Raw genomic sequence first — 21307 nt, forward strand, 5'->3', positions numbered from 1 at the left:
CCATAAGTCATGGATGCTTTACAAAGATACAAATAAGCTGCAAAATATTAATTTATTTGAATTTTTAACGCCGAAGTGCGATTAAGAGAACATGAAAGTGCTTTCTCACAACTTGTAAAAGACAAGTAAAGAAAAAAAATGTAATACTATTCTGTATGTTTTCACCCAGTTACAACCAGTTATGTATTGATATTTTTATTTAGATTATTGATTTACTGAAAGGAAAGCTGCTTCAAAAGGGGAGAATTTATATAAGATGGCTACCAATTTTGTTCAAATAAGAATGTAAAACTTTCATAAAAGCAATAAACGAGTAAAAAAAAAAAAAAAAAAATACTGTACTAACTAGCCCTTATCACAGATAGCAGAACATGAAAATTTTAGTTTTATGTGGATATTTGAACATGAAATATCTTAGAGGAGTTCACTGTATGTTTTGTCCACTGATAAATGTTTGATAAATGTTCTTCTTTTCCGGCGTAGGTAGAACTCGGGGTAAAATACGACCCCTTAAATACGACCCCTTCTACTTTAACAGACACTGATAGCGCTTTGTTAATTACTTTAGTGGTTCCTAAATCCAATGTTTATGCTATCAAGATTGAATTTACACCAAACGATATTGTTCCTATCTTCCCGAAATGTTACTCTCAATCAAAATCTGTAGTATGGTTTTGCGAAAAGGCAGGAAACATAACGACTCGGAAGAATTCTCTTCAACTCGTAACTTTTTACTCAATGCTGAGTTTAAAATATCAATTTTTATTATAAACAAATGTTTTAGAAGTTTGCCTTCATGAATTAGTTTTTAATCGACGTTCCTTGACGTTAACATTGTTACAGGATACTTTGAAAGTAGGTTCACATACACGAGAAGACCGTGTGTAATTCAGAATGAACTTTGCATTGTCCTTTTTTAGAGTCTGGTAAAAATCTTGATGACGCCACTTCTGTCTTATACATTTCCGATGTGCACAAGCTTGCTGCTTGACAAATGAAACACAAGAAGAAACTAATCGTGTAAAAATACATGTCAAACCCTCAATGAAGAAATGTAATACTTGCCCTTTACCGCCTTCTGTTGCTTTGTCATCCGATTTGTTTGTGTCTTGCGATGTAGTACGATCGTTCCTAAAGTAAACGTCAATGTAACTTTAGCACATGAACATATTCAGACTGTATGAATGTACAATTTGTAAGTGACTGAGTTCCTGTTACCATTAACATTTTATAAACTGTGTGCGTGTAGAATATTTTTTTAAGCAGTAATGTACACCTCTGGCCCATAGTGGACTTCAACAAAAAGCCATAATGTAATACTTACCCTTTACTATCTTCTGTTGCCTTGTCATCCGATTTGTTTGCCTCTTTCGATGTAGTACGACCGTTCCTAAAGTAAATGTCAATGTAACTTTAGCACATGAATATTTTCAGACTGTATCAATGTACAATTTGTAAGTGACTGAGTTCCTGTTATCATTATCATTTTATAAACTGTGTGCGTGTAGAATAATTTTTAAAGAGTAATGTACACCTCCGGCCCATAGTGGACTAAATGTAATATTTACCCTTTACTGCCCTCTGTTGCCTTGTCATGCGATTTGTTTGCCTCTTGCGATGTTGTACGTCCGTTCCTAAAGTAAACGTCAATGTAACTTTATCACATGAAAATATTCAGACTGTATGAATGTACAGTTTGTAAGTGACTGAGTTCCTGTTACCATTAACATTTTATAAACTGTGTGCGTATAGAATAATTTTTTAAGCAGTAATGTACACCTCTGGCCCATAGTGGACTTAACCAAAAAGCCATAATGTAATACTTACCCTTTACCGCCTTCTGTTGCCTTGTCATCCGATTTGTTTGCCTCTTTCGATGTAGTACGACCGTTCCTAAAGTAAATGTCAATGTAACTTTAGCACATGAACATTTTCAGACTGTATCAATGTACAATTTGTAAGTGACTGAGTTCCTGTTACCATTATCATTTTATAAACTGTGTGCGTGTAGAATAAACTTTTAAACAGTAATGTACACCTCCGGCCCATAGTGGACTAAATGTAATATTTACCCTTTACTGTCTTCTGTTGTCTTGTCATCCGATTTGTTTGCCTCTTTCGATGTAGTACGACCGTTCCTAAAGTAAAGTAAATGTAACTTTAGCACATGAAAATATTCAGACTGTATGAATGTACAATTTGTAAGTGACTGAGTTCCTGTTACCATTAACATTTTATAAACTGTGTGCGTATAGAATAATTTTAAGCAGTAATGTACACCTCCGGCCCATAGTGGACTTCAACAAAAAGCCATAATGTAATATTTACCCTTTACTACCCTCTGTTGCCTTGTCATCCGATTTGTTTGCCTCTTTCGATGTAGTACGACCGTTCCTAAAGTAAATGTCAATGTAATTTTAGCACATGAAAATATTCACACTGTATAAATGTACAGTTTGTAAGTGACTGAGTTCCTGTTATCATTAAGATTTTATAAACTGTGTGCGTGTAGAATAAATTTTTTAAGCAGTAATGTACACCTCAGGCCCATAATGGACTTAAACAAAAAGCCATAATGAAGCTGAGTACTGAATGGAATGCAAATCATGCTTGAGTCCATTACCTGGAAGGAGACACATTATTGCTATCATTGGTTAGTTTTGGTAATGCCTGAGAATTCGGGGATATAGAAATTATCTGGGGCCACAAGTTTAAGTGATTGACATACTTTGATAATTCTGTGTTGTTGACGTATGCTTTGCTTCGGAAAGATTGGACATGTCTGCATAGCGTGTTTTAAATGTGTTGTCAGTTAGACCGATGTTTATGTTTCGCCTCGTAGCCATTGCTTGTACTAACAGTAGCTTTATAGATTATAGATTTAGACTGGCAAGTCCCGGGCAATTGGTCTTTATGCGGCATTTAGATACGTCAGTGAGTTTTTTATCACTTCTCTAGGTAACCCGTTTGTTGTCTGATTTCACAATACTGTCCATGTTCTGCATGCAGCTGTAGCTTAATTTGACTGTATTTCTATTAAAACTTTCTGTAATTTGCAATCCTTCGGAAAATGTTTATCAAGGAGACGGAAGAATTCCATTCCGACGCTAGTTTTCACACTCTTACTGTATGGTGGCTTGAAAAATGTAATTCTACGCTGTCTGCTTCTTGTTTTCTTTTCCGGCTTGTCAACACGTGTGTAATTTAACAGGTCGTCGTACCAACTGGTCTGAACCACACTGTAAATATCACTGCACGCCTTGTTGAACAGACTCCCATCGCTGGATATCGAGGAGATACGCTTTCCAACTGTATTGGCGATGTGTTTATTAGTGGACGGAGGGTGGTTTGATTTCATACTGATATATACCTCGTTGTCATTAGGTTTTCTGTATGGATAGTATTTGCCGTTGCTCAAGTATATATATATATATATATATATATATATATATATATATATATATATATATATATATATATATATAAAATCGTGTTGCAAGACTGCTCGGAACGAGGGAAGGTAAGTATTAAATATAAGTAGTAATGATAATATATATATATATATATATATCGAAGTATACAGATGTCCTCGAGGGAAATTACAGTGCTCAATGCAAGAAGCAGAGCGTTATAAATAAACAGATTACTTCAAGTACAAAGTAATGAAATCTATTACTTAAGTTTCATGCATCTTGCAATCCTCAGATACATGATGCATGAAACTTAAGTAATAGATTTCATTACTTTGTACTTGAAGTAATCTGTTTATTTATATATATATATATATATATATATATATATATATATATATATATATTATATATATTATATATATATATATACATGTGTACCATATATATATATATATATATATATATATATATATATATATATATATATATATATATATTCAAAAGTAGTTAAACAGTTTAAATTCACTCGGATGGAAATAAATACAGCAATGATGTAAAGTAATGTCATGCAAGTGCAAGCAATAGATCATTATGGGTTTTCTATGATTATGTCATATGAATGATGAAGATATGACATCAGCAAGATTAGTTTTTAACAATTAATATACAGCAAAGAAATAACATCATCAAAATCTCCTAGGTGTTCATCAGTTATTAACCAAGGCGACTGTTTCGGGGATTTGAAAACAATACAGTCAACTGCCTTGGCTCCCCAAGCAGTACTGATCAGGTACCACCACACCTTAAGTTATTCTGAGTCTTATGTTATATATGATGTCTTTCGGTGTTACATTGAATTTTTCAAAAAGTTGAGGATGTCTTGACATAGCTTTATGAAACTGTCTGATAATTTTAGGTTGTTGTCCTCCTTGAGACAACATCCTGTTGTACAGGCTGGCAACTCTTGGAAGAAAATCTTCTATTAGAAGTGTTGCGCGAGCAATGCGAAGATATTCTGACAATACAGTGCCATAAACAATATACGAAGGGATGTTACTTTCGCGATCTGGCATTCGCACTATAGAAAACTTGAAATCATCGCGCTTGTCAAAGAGTTTATAGACGAATATTCCATCTACTATAGAGTGAGCTCTGCAGGATATATTTGCTCGTATGATCTACAAAACTCTCCACCATCATTTAGAAGACATGTATCACCGATGAATCGTGCGCATCCATGAAATTTCCGAGCACGAGCTATATCGGTATGAATGAGTTTTGACATAAATCTATACTCATGCCTGTGTAGATATAAATTTGCCCAAAATGGTGCTGGATCAATACCCATAGGAATGCCTGTGTTTTGTAAAAGGAGTAGGTTGCCTATCTGGAAATAGCTTTCAAGTATGAGATGTTCTATAGCAGACTTTAGTGATGCCTGAGAAAAACAAAGGCTTTGTTTCTCTTTGCGCCAAAATGCCTTAGAAGAAGAGAAATCAATATATTGTTTAGTTCCACCCTCAAATACAAAGTCAACTACGTTGTACATTTCTTTCAGTAGATCACTATGTTCAATTTTGGTGTGTAGTGTACTGAAATCGAATGTTGAGATGCATTTGGCCTTTTTCCTAGTGTTGATGACGTTCAACTTTTCAATTACTGGAAAAGAATTTTTCACAACCCAGAAAGTCTTGATGTTGCTGTAAAATTTACTTTTTAGATGGAATCTGTGTACTTGCTCAAAAATTAATTTAAAGACACTAGAAACCGCTTTACTTAGTGGTTTAGTGTTGCAAGTGCTTGATGCTACAATAAAGCGAGCTCCGGATTTGTTCTTATGCATCTTGGGCATCCAGTACATAAGTGGTAGTTTTTGTTCTTTCTCTGATACTTTAAGTCCAAATCTGTCACATACTGCTATGTTGTTCGTGATTACAGATGTCACATCTTTTGTTGATATTGTGTATGTGTCTGACCCCTCCGTTCATGATACCCACTTCAGTAAGGAGACGCTTTATATAGAATGATTTGCACACAAATGCAATATTGTTTGCAGCTTTATCTATTGGTACCACAACATATTTACGGTGTAGGTTTTCGAGACAGGCGACTGCCGTACGGTCTTTAAGTACTGAAAATGCTTTCCTTGGTTTTTTACGTTTCTTCAATTTTTGAACATTTGCATTCACCGCATCCATCACCTTACCTTTCCATTCATCGAAAGTTGTGATGTCAACATCATATTTTGCGGCCATGGATTGAATGAAGTCCTTGAGAGATGACTCAATAAACCTAACACACTGTGAATAATTGACTGTCCTGGGCTCCCTAAAATTAGGTCCCTTGGATAACAATTTCCTTAACCTGACATTTTTAACAATCCTGAGATCCCCTGTTACAATATGTCTGTGATTCGGATCACAGAACTGAGAATGTTGACAGTCACTTTCAACCGTTTGTTTGTTATTACGAATAGGTTAAACCAGTCTGCATGTCACTCGAGGTCCATCATCATCCCCCTTCATTTCTCATATATATATATATATATAGATATATATATATATATATATATATATATATATATATATATGTGTGTGTGTGTGTGTGTGTGTGTGTGTGTGTGTGTGTGTGTGTGTACCGTATATATACCGTGTATATATATTATATGTATATGTGTGTCTGTGTGTCTGTGTGTGTTACTACTAATATTGAATACTTACCTTCCCTCGTTCCTAGCAGTCTTGCAACACGATTTCTTTGAGTTTTGCGATTCAGTGAAACTATTCATATTGTAAACATTAATTAACTGTTAGAACCTTAAAATAATTCTACACTGAAACACTAAATTGGTTCGTTTTAATACTTTTATACTATCAGCATCATTTGCAAGTAAGTAGGTTAGGTCTGTCATGATTTTAGATCTCTTCTCGACCATAATAAAAAACATATAGTGGTTGATAGACCCGTCGTTCTTCGACCCATCGAATTATTGGAATATGTATATGAAGTACACGAAGTTTTTTACTGTTATGCGTTCACGATGCACACGTGTCACTTCAAAACAAATAAATATAATTTTAAACGCGTTAACGATAAAATGTCACACGTGTTCATGCACACAAGTGTCGTGATAGCTATGAAATACTGCAGATTGATTGTGTATGCATGATATTGCTGATGACATGAACCTCATAGTAAAAATTTTACCTTCGCCGACGACTAGAGTTAAGTAGTGATAATTACAGTTACCGTAGTTTGACGCATGTTAGAATGAATAAAAATACCGCAATTATACGGTGTCGCTCAAATTTGATCAGAATTGGTACATACCAAAGATCAACAATAAGTGTTATTTCTATCTGTTCAGTGCAGGAAAATTACACGTTATGTTATGACAATTTCTGCATAGTACAACCAGGTCAACTTTAGCAACATGCATAGCAGAGAACCTTTCAACCACGGATGTACAAAAATAGACATCCATGGTTTCAGCAGATCTGTTAATATGTCACAGTTCATAAACAATGAAAGGAAATGACCAATTAGCTGTTCCAGTTACTGCTACCACTCCCAAACATAATAGGTACCCTGCATACAAATACGTTAAAGGTCAAAATCCTCTTATTCAGATGTGTGGGCTGATTCAGTTCACTGCCACTTCTCCTGCACACTTGCAGTATTTCCCTTTTTCTTACCTCATTTGCACATTTTTGACACTTATGTGTTCATTTGAACAAATTCACATCTCAACCCCTACATCTACCTGTACACTAAATACTGAGACGGTAGCTTTGGCTGTATGGGAGCCTTTGTGTGTGACGGACATACATCCGCACATACATACCCACAAATATACAGACATACAGACGCCACTCAGACTCATCATATAAGCTCTTTTTGGTATTCACATATAAAACCAAATATGAGCTAAAAATTACTCCAAAATGTAGATTAAGTGTTGTTTTGCTTTTTTTGTCGATGATTGCTAAACTATATAGAAAAAGTAACGCAATACAATTTGAAAGATTAAGTTTTATTAGCTTCAGCTAATTTCATGATCAATCAATGACTGTCATGAGAATAAAACAAACAAAGAGGACCCCATCTCCATTTCTCTGATCGTGCTTGTTTTTGACAGAGAAAACTAAGTCTTGCGTCGTACTTAATAACTGAGTTTATATTAAAAAGTTTTCATGCGATAAGATGTAGAGCTGAGACTATGGTTGTTACTAAGATCACATTTAAAAAAATATCGAAAGATATCTTTAATGGAACTAGTCATACTTTAAGGCAGTTTCGTCAATTGAGAAAAAGAAATTCAATACTTTTACTCTATTTCTGAATGATATTTAACGGCAAATATACGATTCATCTAAACCGAAGCTATGTCTGCTATGTGGGTCTAAAAAGGGGAAAACGAACATTAATTTGGGTAAAAATTAAAGTTCAATTAAGAAATTAATCAGTAAAAGACAAATATTTACTTGTTTTATCTGTATGTGATAGTTAGTCATTGATTGAAGGTGTTTATTTTTATAAGGTAGTTTTTGTTTTGCATGTTTGTTTGTTTGTTAACTCACTTGCAGAATAGAATATTCAAGGTTTTTTTAATATGAAATAATAAATTATATTTAATAGGAACAGAGATAATGAGCAAATACCTCTCCTTTGGTGGGGCATCTTTCGTAATGTAATGAAGAGGGTCTCCTTTGTGATTCTTTACAACCCGTACGTTATTTGATCCGTCCGATACCTTAAACACCAATGTTGTTTTATCACAATATACTGTGATGGAGTCAAACTGTGGTACGTGTGACAAGAAATGAAATACAAAAGGATGTGAAAAGCTCATGCTTTTATTGCAAAATGACATAAATAAATCATACGTCTTCTTATTAAGAGACGTAATACAGAGGAGTTCTCAGATTGATTTATGCACTAACTAAAATGCACTAACAGGGCCATTTACTTAGCAAAGTTTGAGAAATAAAGTCCTAACCGATCTCTAGGGCGACCGGACGGTAAATGTATTTTTTCAAATATCAGGAGTAATCAGACGTTGTTACCCTGTGTCGTTCATATGTTGCATGCCCAGGACAACATATTGAACATCTGGGTCAACAAGTTGAATGTCAAAAACAACATGCTAAATGCCTAAAGAAACATATTAAATGCCAAAGACAACATGCTAAAAGCCTAGGCAACAACGTAAATGCCTAAGACAACATACTGAGTGCTTAGCACAATATTATGAACGCATATAACAAGATGTTAAATACATATGATAATATGAATAACGCTTAGGCTAACATAATGAATGCCTAGGAAAACATTGTAAATGCTTAGGACAACATTGTAACTAGCATCATGAAAATACCAACATGTTCAATGCGTATGACCACATGTTGAATGTCCAGGTCAACAAGTTTACCATAAAAGACGATGTGCTGAATGCACTAGACAAAATGATGATACTGAAGACCACATAATGTTAGTTTACTTTAGTCAGTCATGGCTTTCCATGACGTGCTATTGTCTTTATATAAAGCCAAAATGACGAGTCAAACTCTAGACATGAAATTAATAGTTTAAGTAAGTCAAATTATACAAAAAACAATGCAAATTAATGCTATTAAAAAGAAATTACTCGATCGCAGAAAAGGAGGTCAGTCGAACTCAGCTTTGAAATATTTTATCGGCAAAGTATGTAAAATAGACAACATCTGTATTTCTGAGATGCCATAAAAAATTTGATGTGAATAGAGAACTATCATACAAACAATGACAGTCTGCTTTACGGAATATTTCTTCCTCAGATTTCATTCACTCGTAAACGTCTTTAGATCATGCGATGCAGATTTGATCATTGGCTCATACTTATTCTTAAATTGTATGTAGCCAGGAAATTCGCAAAATCACCTCAAAACCCTATTACTCCGGTCATTCAGTCCCAAGTATCATGAACAGCTACCTTTTTAGACGGCGCCATCGATGTACCGGGGGAAATCTGAACGTATTTCTGCAAACGTTTTAACATACTTATCCATATATCCATTTTTATTCAGTCTTACCATACTTTTTGTTAATTTTATGTCCTGTCACACATGTTCTTCTCCCTATCATTTTCTGTCTAATATAATCTTGAAATATTTGTTCTGGGGAAGTTAGCTAATCTTATCAATCCCGATATTACTAAAATGATTACATCAAAAATCATTAATATTACCAATTGACAGTATTATTATAATTATTTATTCGTTTTTATCAGGAGGGATAGAGTATCCTCATACCTTGTCATGTTCTTCCTCCGTGTCATCGGTATCATTTGATAGCAGTTTATAACAATATCTAACACAGCGCTCATCTTCTCCCTTGACATTTTTCAGACCCTTATATATGTCGTTGAAGGATATACCAGTGGGGCTATCACACTTCTGCGTTATGATGTTTCTTTCGGTAGTTTTATGAGGTAAATGAGTTTCTGTAGAGAAATTTGACCGCTTTGTTATGAAATATGCCGTATGCATAGTCTGTAACTCATATACTATGGCACCATAACACCAAAATGTATCACTTCACTTCATGATATTCCTCACCAGTAGTATATATAATGTGTATAACTGTGATAAATTTGTGTTTTATGTAACTACAGGGGAATTCCCCCTTACGCGTTTGCCTATTGTGCATGCGTGGAAGAGGGAATTCCCCACTGAGTCAGATATAGGTCATTCAGCGCTAGCTATGACTCACTGGGTAATCCCCTAACAGAACAGCATTCTATTATCGTATGGAAGGGAGATCATTTGTTAGATAGATTCGGACTGTGATGTAAGTATAAAAACAATGCAAATTAATGCTCTTCCGAAGGCAACAGGGAAGCGAGCCCGTTCCGAAGGCAATTCTCGTCTTTTGAATGTAAGTATATAGAATTTTATCAATATCTTCTGGCTGTGTTGTGTCCCTATTCACAATGTTTCTCATTTTTTCCTACCCTAACGGAACGGGAGCAACCCTATCGGAACGACTTATGTTAGATTTTTCCCTACTTACCGGAACGGGAACACTGTTGCGCAATACCCCTATTGGAACCGTAACCGTTGGGTTTCCAGCAGGGGCTTTCCAGTAGGGAGATTCCCATTTCGATAGGCTTCGAGTGTTGCTTAGCAGCCTGTGATGTCATGACAGAGGTCTGTCATTCTACAGTTTTTCGGAACGGTTTTCATGAAAATTTTTCTACAGAATTTTTTCTAAACTCGGAGTTCCTATCGGTACGAACTTTCTCACGCGATAGATAAAATTTTAGAAATTTCCTCTGAACTTAAAATATGTCGGAAGACCATTACTTCAAACAATATGAGACGTTTTAGATGAATGGTACTGATAGCCAAAGTATTCACACTTTTATCTTTACGTACAAATGTAGTTCCGGAGTCGGAGAGGGGTTCTACTCTATTCCCACCAACAAAACATTCAATACTCATTTCATTTCAATCTTTATCGATACTTATAATAATATCACAAGTTGTTCTGTTGTCTGTTTTCATAGCGTAATATCCTACCAAATCATCAAACTCGTCTCCTGTAGCTAACTTTACACATCTAATGAGAACTGTACCATGCTCAATTATTTTCATATTATCAGTCATCTGTTGATTTGCTGTCTGTAAAGTTATTCAGCTGCCTCCTCACCGACACTTTTCAAGCCCAGTTTCTGCAAAGTTGTGTCCCAAAATAATCTTACTGGAACCCCGCTAGAATTGTATGAGCAATAATTCTCCCCCTCGTTTATCCACCTTCGCAGTGTATTATCTGAAGACATTACTGTTGAAAGAGGTTTGATCTTGAGGTGAATCGGTATACCAAGAAGTGCAATGTATGGAATCTTAGGAGTAAGCCAACGACGAAAATCTAGCAATTTATATTTGTTAACATTGCTATCAAAATAAATCACATTTGGAGTTCCTGGCGGTTCATCAACCCCACCTGCAATTTCACTATCCATTATATCTAAGATGTTACGTGGTACATTATAAGGCCTGAATTTCTGACTAGCCGAATCCCATGTCAGTGAAAAAGGAGTAAGATCATTTGAAGCCTTTGTAGCGTCTATTACAGTTCCATCGACGTCTTTAAGTTCGGAAAATTCTACAGCATGTTTGTGGGTTTGCACCGCGACAGAGGCTAAAACAAAAAGTTTCTCACGGTCTTTATAACGAAGGATGTAATCCTTATTATGATTACCTGCTATCTTAGTATTATTGTTAACTTTAACATCACTCAGATCTTCGAGCTCGAGATTTTGTACGTGAATTGTACCTAGACCAAAGTTACTTGGACCAGACATAATTACCCAATATACAGTGAAAATTAAAATAGTACCTTGTTATAACAAGGAAAAACAGGAGAAATATAAACATTATTACGTACAATATAATAATATACAATCATGGCTTCAGCTATAGGAATGACAGTTCTCGGTGCTGTATTAAATGCAACGGCATTCACAGGAGGAAATATTATCGGACAAAAGCTTTCTGGGAATGGTGACGCTCTTATTGAAGAGAAAATTAGACATGATAAAGCATTAGAAAAATTTGAACATGATCGCAACGTCTGGTCAGAAAAAAGATTACTCCAGGCTGACTGGGAAAGAGAAAATCAAGCAAAGGACGCGCATGCTGCAGTTGAATTAAGAGATACAGATGCAGAAATCCTGGAAGAAGCAGAAGCGGTAGCCAACTCTACGTCAAGGCCAGCGCAAGCGTTAGCGCAATTCTCAGATTATTATCAGCCCAGTCAAGAGCAAAAGAAATATGAAATGATTTATATTGCTGGAGGATTGGTTGTAGGATGGTTTATGTTCCGATAGGGTTACACCGATAGGATTCTATGTTAGCTACAATAATTCAATACAAAAGCTAATTGGCCAGTTATTGAAATTGACCATGTTTCCATCCTGATCTGTTATCCAAATACGCATTGAACTCATATAGTCTGAACCCTTTCTCAATGGCATGGAAATTGAGCCCCTGGTTTTTAAGTCATAGGTGACCTTTTCACTTATTTCTGTTGTATCCTGGACGGTAAGTATTTGTAAACAGTCCGATACTTCCCCCTGTATGTATTTGCCAGAGCCAAATGAAACATAATTTCCATTAACATCAACGACATCTGAATGAACTATGTATTTAGTGACTGTTAAGAAATCTGCTCGACCTGGACTCATAGTACTTTTTATCACGGGGTTGTCCTCAGGTTTATCAGAAAAGCCGACAAGGTTGGCGAAGCTACCTGTGGCATTAAAATAAACTTTAATATCTTTAGCCAAAGTGAGATAAACACGGTTTGTCGGCAGATGTTTTTCAAAATTAATTTTTTGCTTCAACCCGGTTGCTTTGTTTAACGTATCAATATTGTAGTTACCTGGACGCATTGATTTGGTCTTCTTCGGTTGGTCACCTTCTTGGTATTTTAGTACATTATTCGTCGATGTTATGTTATGCCATGAATTATATAGTCCACACTCTAGCAGTCTTATTTTAGTAAACTGTGTCATGTCAATGCTAGGGTTAAAATTAACAGTAATCGGTTCGCCTGTTTTGCTTACAATCCAAATGATCATCGTTGTATGTTGTATATACATTACAAAGTATACTGTTCTGCAGGAATAATATTTTTCTGTTCAAGAAGATCTTTTGTCGCAACCGCGGCAGCAGTCGCTCCACCTAATTTTAGCCACCGAGTCCAATTTGGTCGACTTTGATCGCCCATATCAATTTTTAGAAATTTGCTGGAGATCATTAGATATCCCATCGCTAGTCCAGCGATTGCAATACCATCGTACATTGTGTTTACAACTGTTTTAGTATCCATGATTGCTGATAAGTATATAAAATAGAAAAATAAAATAATTACGGAATTCCTTACGGAGTTTGAGCTATGTATATTTTTAACAGGTTTAACATTAGTCATAATAAATAAAATTATGTATATGCTATGTATATTTTTAACAGGTTTAACATTAGTCACAATAAATAAAATTATGTATTAGTCCATCTCATACAATGTAGAGGGACTAATAAATAAAATTATGTATTAGTCCATCTCATACAATGTAGAGGGACCTTGACTTAGTTTCCCTATTGGAACCGTTCCGTAGGGGTTCTGGAGGGGGCTGCAACTGTTACAGGCTCTGTTTTTGTCGCTTTCTGATTTTGTTCATCTTTCAGGAGGGGACACTGTGTATGTCGAGCACGCCCCCAATATAGTCCTAATGCAGTCAATGAAACTCCTATAATTCCTAAAACAAGATAACATTTATTATACCAGGTATCACACTGTTGTGGTGGGCTAGGTAAGCTGTCACAGTCTACCTTAGTCATTGCTATTGATTGACGCTTCTTCTTTTTGTTTTGCCTGTTCCATTCCGCTAATCTCTTCCCGGCTTCCACTCTCCCTGGATGCTTCGTCGGTAATGTAATTTTCTCTATATTGCGCTCCGTTCCGTAGGGTTCCGAATGGTAGTCGTCGGAGTCGGCGGAGCCGTTTGCTGAGTCGGTGTTGGAACCGGTTGCTGAGTCGATGCTTGCGAAGTTGAATCCATTTATTTCGTTATTATATTAAACCCGATTTTTTTTAAATCTAAATGTTTACCCGTAATTAAACCAGTGGAAACTAGAGCAAGTATGGGGCCCCACGTGTAGGCTATCCGTCCTGATAATCGTTTTATTTCACTGTTTAGAATAAAATCCTTTTTAAGATCAGTGGCATAGTTTGTTCGATCATCGATTGGAACTACCTGACTGATTGCACGGGCTCCTAGATCTATGAAACTTTGAGTGATGGTATCACTTATAAGAGAACTGTATTTCGCTTCATAGACTTTAAAGGCTCGTGTTATGAACTCATCTTTCCACGTTTCCACTTCTCTAACTGAAAACTCCTTACCAAAAAATAACTTACTCTGGCCACTTGCTATGAAACAGAGTATTTTTTCACGTTTCGTCTCTATTATGGATCGAGCGTCCGACGCTGCGGTTGGCCCTTCGAAACCGTTCCGGTAGGCCACTGTCGTATTTGCCGCTGCCGATGTCTTTATTAAATTCTCGATTGTTTGCAGTATGTTATCTATTCTTAGTAAAAAATAAAAAATTCGTTTAAACCTGTATCCGAAATATAGTATTAACATGGTCTGGAATATGAAAATATAGAAAATTCTCCTCCATTAAAATCTATCTGTATATAGAAACACGAATAATGAGTACAGACGCATTCTCAGTTGCTTTTCAATTGAATAAGACGAGCATACCGACAGTACAGCATGCAGATATTCCTTCTAAACCAAACGGGGGAGTAAAACCTATTCTCATTGACTTAGAAATATATGTAACGCCGACAGATAAATTTACTTTTCATCCTCGGGATGTGTTCAAAGATAACGTAATCACTCATCGAACAGCTAAAGAAAGTAATATATGGCTGGGCACATGAAATACTGGGACCAGCAATTAAATTTCGCCGTATGGTGCAGCACTACTGGTTGTGGTATATCATTCGCCCATCTCTTTGATAAGAAATTTCCGCCACAAATACGATCATTCTGTCGTTTCCATGTATACTTTACAATACGTCGGATCCTTCATGAAATGGGCGTTGCACTTCCAGACGATACGATCTTCAAAGCGGGCGACAATCCATACAATCTCGTCCAATATGAACTTCTATGTACAGAATTTGGAAATATAAGTCCAACGAAGCCCAACTTTCGTTATCGAAAAGGTCAAAATAAAGGTCTTGGTTATGGTTATGAATATTACACTAATCGTGGTCCCGTTCGTCAGCCAAAAGCAATATACAATGGTCATGACTTTTTCCTCTCCGCCGACGGAGGCGTTTTCTATACACATACCATTTTTGGAAAGAAAAAACATGTACTGCCCGACAAAGACAGACCACATTATTATTTCTTCCGAAATGATGGAACAGAGGGGCAATATAATAGTTTCATTCCTCTGAGGGGAGACTATGGACTAACAAAGGCCGGTCTCGCCCGCCTCAATGAAAGCCTTGAAGCCTATGTATATTGCATACTTGGCGCACAAGCTAATATTCACAGTACCATTGTGGGTGATACTGGCAGTGCAGAGCAAGTCCGAAAAGAATTCGGCGTTCTCCTCGAAGATGAAATTCGTAATACTGATAAGGTAATCAGTTATAGGCGATATCAAGACACAATAATGAATACTGGTGTCAAACTTGATATGGCAGTTTCGCCCAATTTACTTCTCTTACCGTCTAAAATGGTCATTCTTTCGGGCCCGGCAATCACAGGATATAATAATGAATTGCAATGTGCAACGGAATCTATGGTCTTCGGGGTAAATGGAGATATAAACACAGAAATTAAAGAAAGTGCTAAACATGAGATGGATGGGGAAGTGGATGCTGTGAAATGGCAGGATGAGCCTCCTTCGGAACCCTACGGTTACGGCTCCGGAGGGCCACCTAATACGGCAGACGCTGTTGACACAAGTCAGATTCCCTTATCGCCCCTTCGGAACAAGGCAGCAGCCGTGCCACTCGCCGGCGCGGATCCTATTCACGAATACGGCAAAATTGGTTCGTTATCTTCCGCCATATTCATTACTATTGTAGGTGGAATATTCTGAAAGATAAGCAGTTCATTTATGTACAGTATTTAGATCAGATGTACGCGACCCCGCCATTCAACATGATTGTAACTGGGCCGACAAATTCTGGCAAAACAGAATATGTGATGGATCTCCTCACCGGTCCGTACTTAAGGAAATTTGAATATATAGTTTTCATTTGTCCGACATTCATGAACAATAAAACGTATAATAAAAGATTCATTTTCACCGAGGACCACGTGTTTGTGTTTCCGGTCGGACTCGATGCTGTGGATGATACACTAGCCTACGTACATAAGGTATGGGCCGGCACAAACACTTAAATAATCCTCGACGACTGCGCCTCGTCCAAAGATATGAAGAAGCGCAGTGACGTTTTAGTCAAACTTGGTTTCAGCGCAAGACACGACGGATTATCTGTCTGGGTTCTGACTCAACAATATACTAGTATTAGTAAACCATTTAGGGAAAACATACAGATGTCAGTACTTTTTTACACACCGAGCAAGACAGACAACAAGACTATTATAAAAGAATATGGAATGGAGGTGTCAGAACGGGAGGTGGGTTCCCTGATCAGGAAATTGAAAAATACACCATTCAGTAAACTAGTATTTCATTTACGGCATCCGTACGACATTCAATTTTTCGTATAATAGGAAAAAACAGGAGTATCGAAATATAAACATTATTATGTTCAATATAAAGAGCTGCTAAGCTAATCATGGCTTCGACCGAAGGTACTCTTAGAGAATTATATTACAACCCGAAAACTGGGTTTGGAGGTGTACAAAAATTATATGACGCAGTACGCGCCAGCGGACTAAACGTTACTAAGAAAGAGGTGCAGGAGTGGTTAAAAACTCAGCTAACTTATAATCTACATAAACCGGTACCACGTACTCGTGCTACGGGCGGGAGGCGTGTTTTCGTAACATCGATAGACGAGTTTTGGCAGGCTGATCTCGTGGAATTCCCTTCACCGTTCGCAAAAGAGAATAAAAACATTCGATACATGCTAACAGTAATCGATGTGCTAAGCAAATATGCATGGGCCAGGCCGATACAGTCAAAAACAGCTGATGATACGTTACAGGCGCTACAAGACATAATTAAGAAATCCGGGAGGCAACCCGACAAACTTCAGACAGATGAGGGGAGGGAATTAACAAACCGAAAAATGCAGAAATGGTTGGAGGAGGCGGGAATTCACTGGTTTCACACCTACAGTGACAAAAAAGCTAGCGTCGTTGAACGTTTTAATCGTACTCTTAAAACGATGATGTGGAAATACTTCACATACAGACAGACACGTTCCTGGCTCCCCATTTTACCACAACTTCTCAAGAATTACAATAACACCGTACATGGAAGTATCAAAATGAAACCCGTCGACGTAACAGAGGACAACGATTGGCAGGCATTTTATACACTTTACGGTCCTGAGTTGGCGGCCGCGGGCACCACCCCTGAATTCAAGCTGGGAGAACAGGTCCGAATTACAAAATACAAGACTACTTTCAGGAAAGGATATTTACCAAATTGGACAGAGGAGATTTTCATAGTTTCAAAAGTGGTGTACGCAGCTGGACTGGGTACTCCGCCAGTTTACAAAATAAAAAATCTGAATGGAGAGGAAATACTTGGCACTTTCTATTCTGATGAACTTCAGAGCGCCCTTTCGGAATGTGTTGGTGCCGACGAGCTGTACAGAGTAGAACGAATTTTGAAGACGAAAAAAATTAGAGGAAAGAAATATTATCTGATAAAATGGCGCGGCTATCCAGAAAGTTTCAATAGTTGGGAGCCAGAGGAAAATGTTATTAGAACTTCGTAACTACTCGACCAAGTTCCTGTGCTGGTACTAACGCAAGTAATTACGAAAGTAATTACGAAAGTTATTCAATAAGTACCATGGAGCAAGCCTTAATTTCTTGAAAGCCAAAAGTGTCAGTTTACCCCTTCGAAACGCACCCCTCTTCCAACCACCTGGCCAAGTATTTATCATGTATTGTCGTAAGTAATGCTCACTTATTGCATCTCTTTTGGCTGTATGTGGATGAGGTGGTACAGGGGAGGGGGAGGATCTGGAGCCGTAACCGTAGGGTTCCGAAGGGGCACATATTAAGTTTGCAAGATCTTCAAAGCAACTTCTCATGTTGCCAAGGTCCGTTCTTTCCAGTCCTCCTTGTTCAGCTTTATCGATAAGTTCTGGTTGAAGTATAATGTACACAACTGACATGAGCCATAGACAAGTAACTTCAAAGTCTTGCCCCCTTTCGGAACGGTAACCATAGAGTTCCTTCGGCATCATGTCAAGTGCCTTTAAGTCAAAAGAAGCATTATAAGCGAGCACAGATTCACAAGCATTAAGAAGTTTGTGTAGGTTCTTGAGTGAGACTCGAGGTTGTTCTATTTGTTCTTGATTAGGTGGATAGTAAGCTTTTTCAAGTTCCTCCTCGCCGAAACCGTCTATTAAAAATCCCTGGCTGCCGCCGCCCCATGCAATTCCAAAGTCAAAAGCTCGTGGAAAATCTACTGGCCTGACTGTCTCGGTATCAATTGTTGGATTAAGTATATTCTTGAGAACTTCAGGCGTAAGAGGATAACTAATGATCAAACATGGAAGTCTGTAGTCGTTGCAAATTTCTAAGAAAGTCTGTTTGAACTGCTTATGAATCTCTTCTAGTTCTTTTAAGGTAGCTATTTCATATTGTCTGGCTCGAGTCAGAATATTCCGCCTGCAATAATCAAAAGGCATATCTTTGAATATGATAATGAAACTATGTAAATGGTCAAATGCTCTAGAAACAATCTTTTTTTCTTCCGCTGCCACGGAAACGTGGGAACGGATTCGAGAAAAAGTCAGATGTTGAATTATCGAAGATTCACAAATAATGTGGTCGATGGCGCCCGCCAAATTTACTGCATCGTAACTTTTACGAAAAGAATTTCCTGAAGTCAAGCGAGTCGAGGACATCGAAATGCTGGTGGATATCGAAGGTATGACCAAAATAAGAAAGATGTACTCTGTTTATACAGAAATGGAAGTCAAATTAGTGGATCCGAAAAACGGTAATACACAAAATCGTACATTGCCTGTTAAATTAAAAGATATATACACAAAAGATGTAAGAGGCACAGCGGGATCGGATGTGAAAAACCAATTAATAGATCGCTACGACCATATGCTTGATAAAATTGAAAATGTTGAGGGTTCTGGTCTCGTTCTTGAGGAGATACTTAATTTTGAAGTAATTCTAGAAGAAATTTTACTCGGGGCCGGCCGCCCGATTCAACTTCCCAGATGGTTAAAAAATAAGCATTGTGTGAGCGATCTTATTCTTCCTTTTGGTAGCGAGAATTGTTTTAAATACGCAGTTGTAGCAAGTATAAAGTTAGGTGATATCACGTTTCGTGAAAAGAAATGTGGACAGACTAGAAAAAAATGGAATACGTACACTCCATTTATGGCCGATTACTCTTTTGATGGAATACCATTTCCTACGCCCGCCAATGAGACTGTATTCAAGCGCTTTGAGCAGCAAAATCCAGGCATCAAACTCCAAGTATTTCAGATCTACGAGAATGATCCCGCCCCGTCCGACATAACTGTGCTATATAGTAGCTGTAGCGGAGCCGAAGCCCGTTCCGAAGGCGATAGGGATCAAATAGCAAATATTTTACTGATAGTCGGCGAAGACGCCCTTTCGGAACGGTTCCCCTCACGGAACGGAAGTGGCCACTATGTACCAATTACTGCGTTAAATCGCCTTCTTAATTCTAACAGTAATCGAAAGAATGAGCGCAGGCAGAAGTGTATTTGTATGGTTTGTAAGCAAGGTTTTGCATCAACAGAAGAATTAGAAATACATCAGGTGTACTGTGGAACAGACACTGCTCAGCCAGTTTTTCCTAAGGAAGTGTGTCAATTCGAAGGACATAAGAAGAAGGTTCCTTGTCCCTACGTTATCTACGCAGATACTGAGGCAATTATTGAGAAGGACACCGGCCGACACATTCCAATTTGTATTTCGTATGTTATGATTGAACGATGGCCAGGCCGGAAAGGGCCGAAAGTTTTTAGTAAAAGAACATTCACAGGTACAGATTGTGTTACAGAATTTCTAAAGGATATGAAGAAAAGGGCTGAGAATTATTCGAAATCATATTATTGGAAAATAAAACCGATGAAAGATACTTCTACTTACAACGATCAAGACTGTATTGCATGTGGAGATCAAGCCGGATACCGAATAGTGAAGGATCCTATCGGAACGACTTTTTATTGTGAAAAGTGCCGCCCATCAAGAACCATTCCTATATACTTTCACAACCTCAAGGGATACAATGGTTCTTTTATTTTACAAAAAAAAACATGAAATCAGGGATGTTGACGAACCAGAGCCAGAATATCATAGCTAAGACGGGCAATGGTGGAATTATGTGTCATATGAAAACATTTATTTTTCACGCCTCAATTGTTGTCGATGGGGGGAGGGAGACAAAGAAACATTTCTTTTCTATAAAGTTTATGGACAGTGCTCAGTTGATGTCTGGGTCGCTCGAGAAGTTGGCAAAGACTGTACCAGAGAATGGATGGACGGCAGTACCACTTTCATACCCAGACATTCAGCAGGCGAAAGGTTTCTTTCCGTATGAATATTTAGATTCTCCAGAGCGATTGGAAGAGGACCAGCTCCCACCATGACACAAATTTTATAGCGAATTAACGGAAGAGGGGATTTCTGAGTCTGATTACGAACATGCATTGAAGGTGTGGGACGAAGTTGGATGTCGGACGATTAAAGATTATATGGAATTCTATTGTGAGACGGACGTTCTCCTTCTTGCAAATATATTCGAAAATTTCCGTGACACATGTTTAGAAGCATATAAGTTAGATCCAGCCCACTATGTGTCAGCGCCCGGCTTGACATGGGATGCTATGTTACTTTACAGAGGTAATAAGTTTAAACTCATTCAAGATGCTGAGCAGATGAATTTCATTCAGAGGGGAATTAGAGGTGGTATCAGCCTGTGTAATATTCATTATTTACAGACAAATCATCTGGCTTACGGGGATTACGATCTGGAGAAACCGTTAACCGAAATAAAATATTTCGATGCTAACAATCTTTATGGCTGGGCAATGAGTCAGGCAATGCCAGTGGGCGGACTTCATTGGATGACGATGGAAGAATTGTTAGAATGGGAAGGCGGAGCGGGCTTGGATTGGGGACC

The 21307-nt window shown here is 37.5% G+C and overlaps 2 long non-coding RNA genes across 2 annotated transcripts; both read right to left on the reverse strand.

The window, feature by feature from the left end:
* Window positions 1–1064: 1064 nt before the first annotated feature.
* LOC139132505 (uncharacterized) lies at window positions 1065–1902 on the reverse strand. Its single transcript, XR_011552329.1, has 4 exons — window positions 1828–1902; window positions 1569–1634; window positions 1325–1390; window positions 1065–1131 (listed from the first exon to the last, which is right to left on the reverse strand). It is a non-coding gene; the product is annotated as an uncharacterized lncRNA (long non-coding RNA).
* A 169-nt stretch (window positions 1903–2071) lies between these two features.
* On the reverse strand, window positions 2072–9888 carry LOC139132506 (uncharacterized). Its single transcript, XR_011552330.1, has 4 exons — window positions 9704–9888; window positions 8075–8214; window positions 2329–2394; window positions 2072–2138 (listed from the first exon to the last, which is right to left on the reverse strand). It is a non-coding gene; the product is annotated as an uncharacterized lncRNA (long non-coding RNA).
* Window positions 9889–21307: the final 11419 nt, after the last annotated feature.

Source organism: Ptychodera flava, chromosome 5 (genome assembly GCF_041260155.1).
Source record: "Ptychodera flava strain L36383 chromosome 5, AS_Pfla_20210202, whole genome shotgun sequence".
In the NCBI taxonomy this organism is placed as follows: Eukaryota; Metazoa; Hemichordata; class Enteropneusta; family Ptychoderidae; genus Ptychodera; species Ptychodera flava.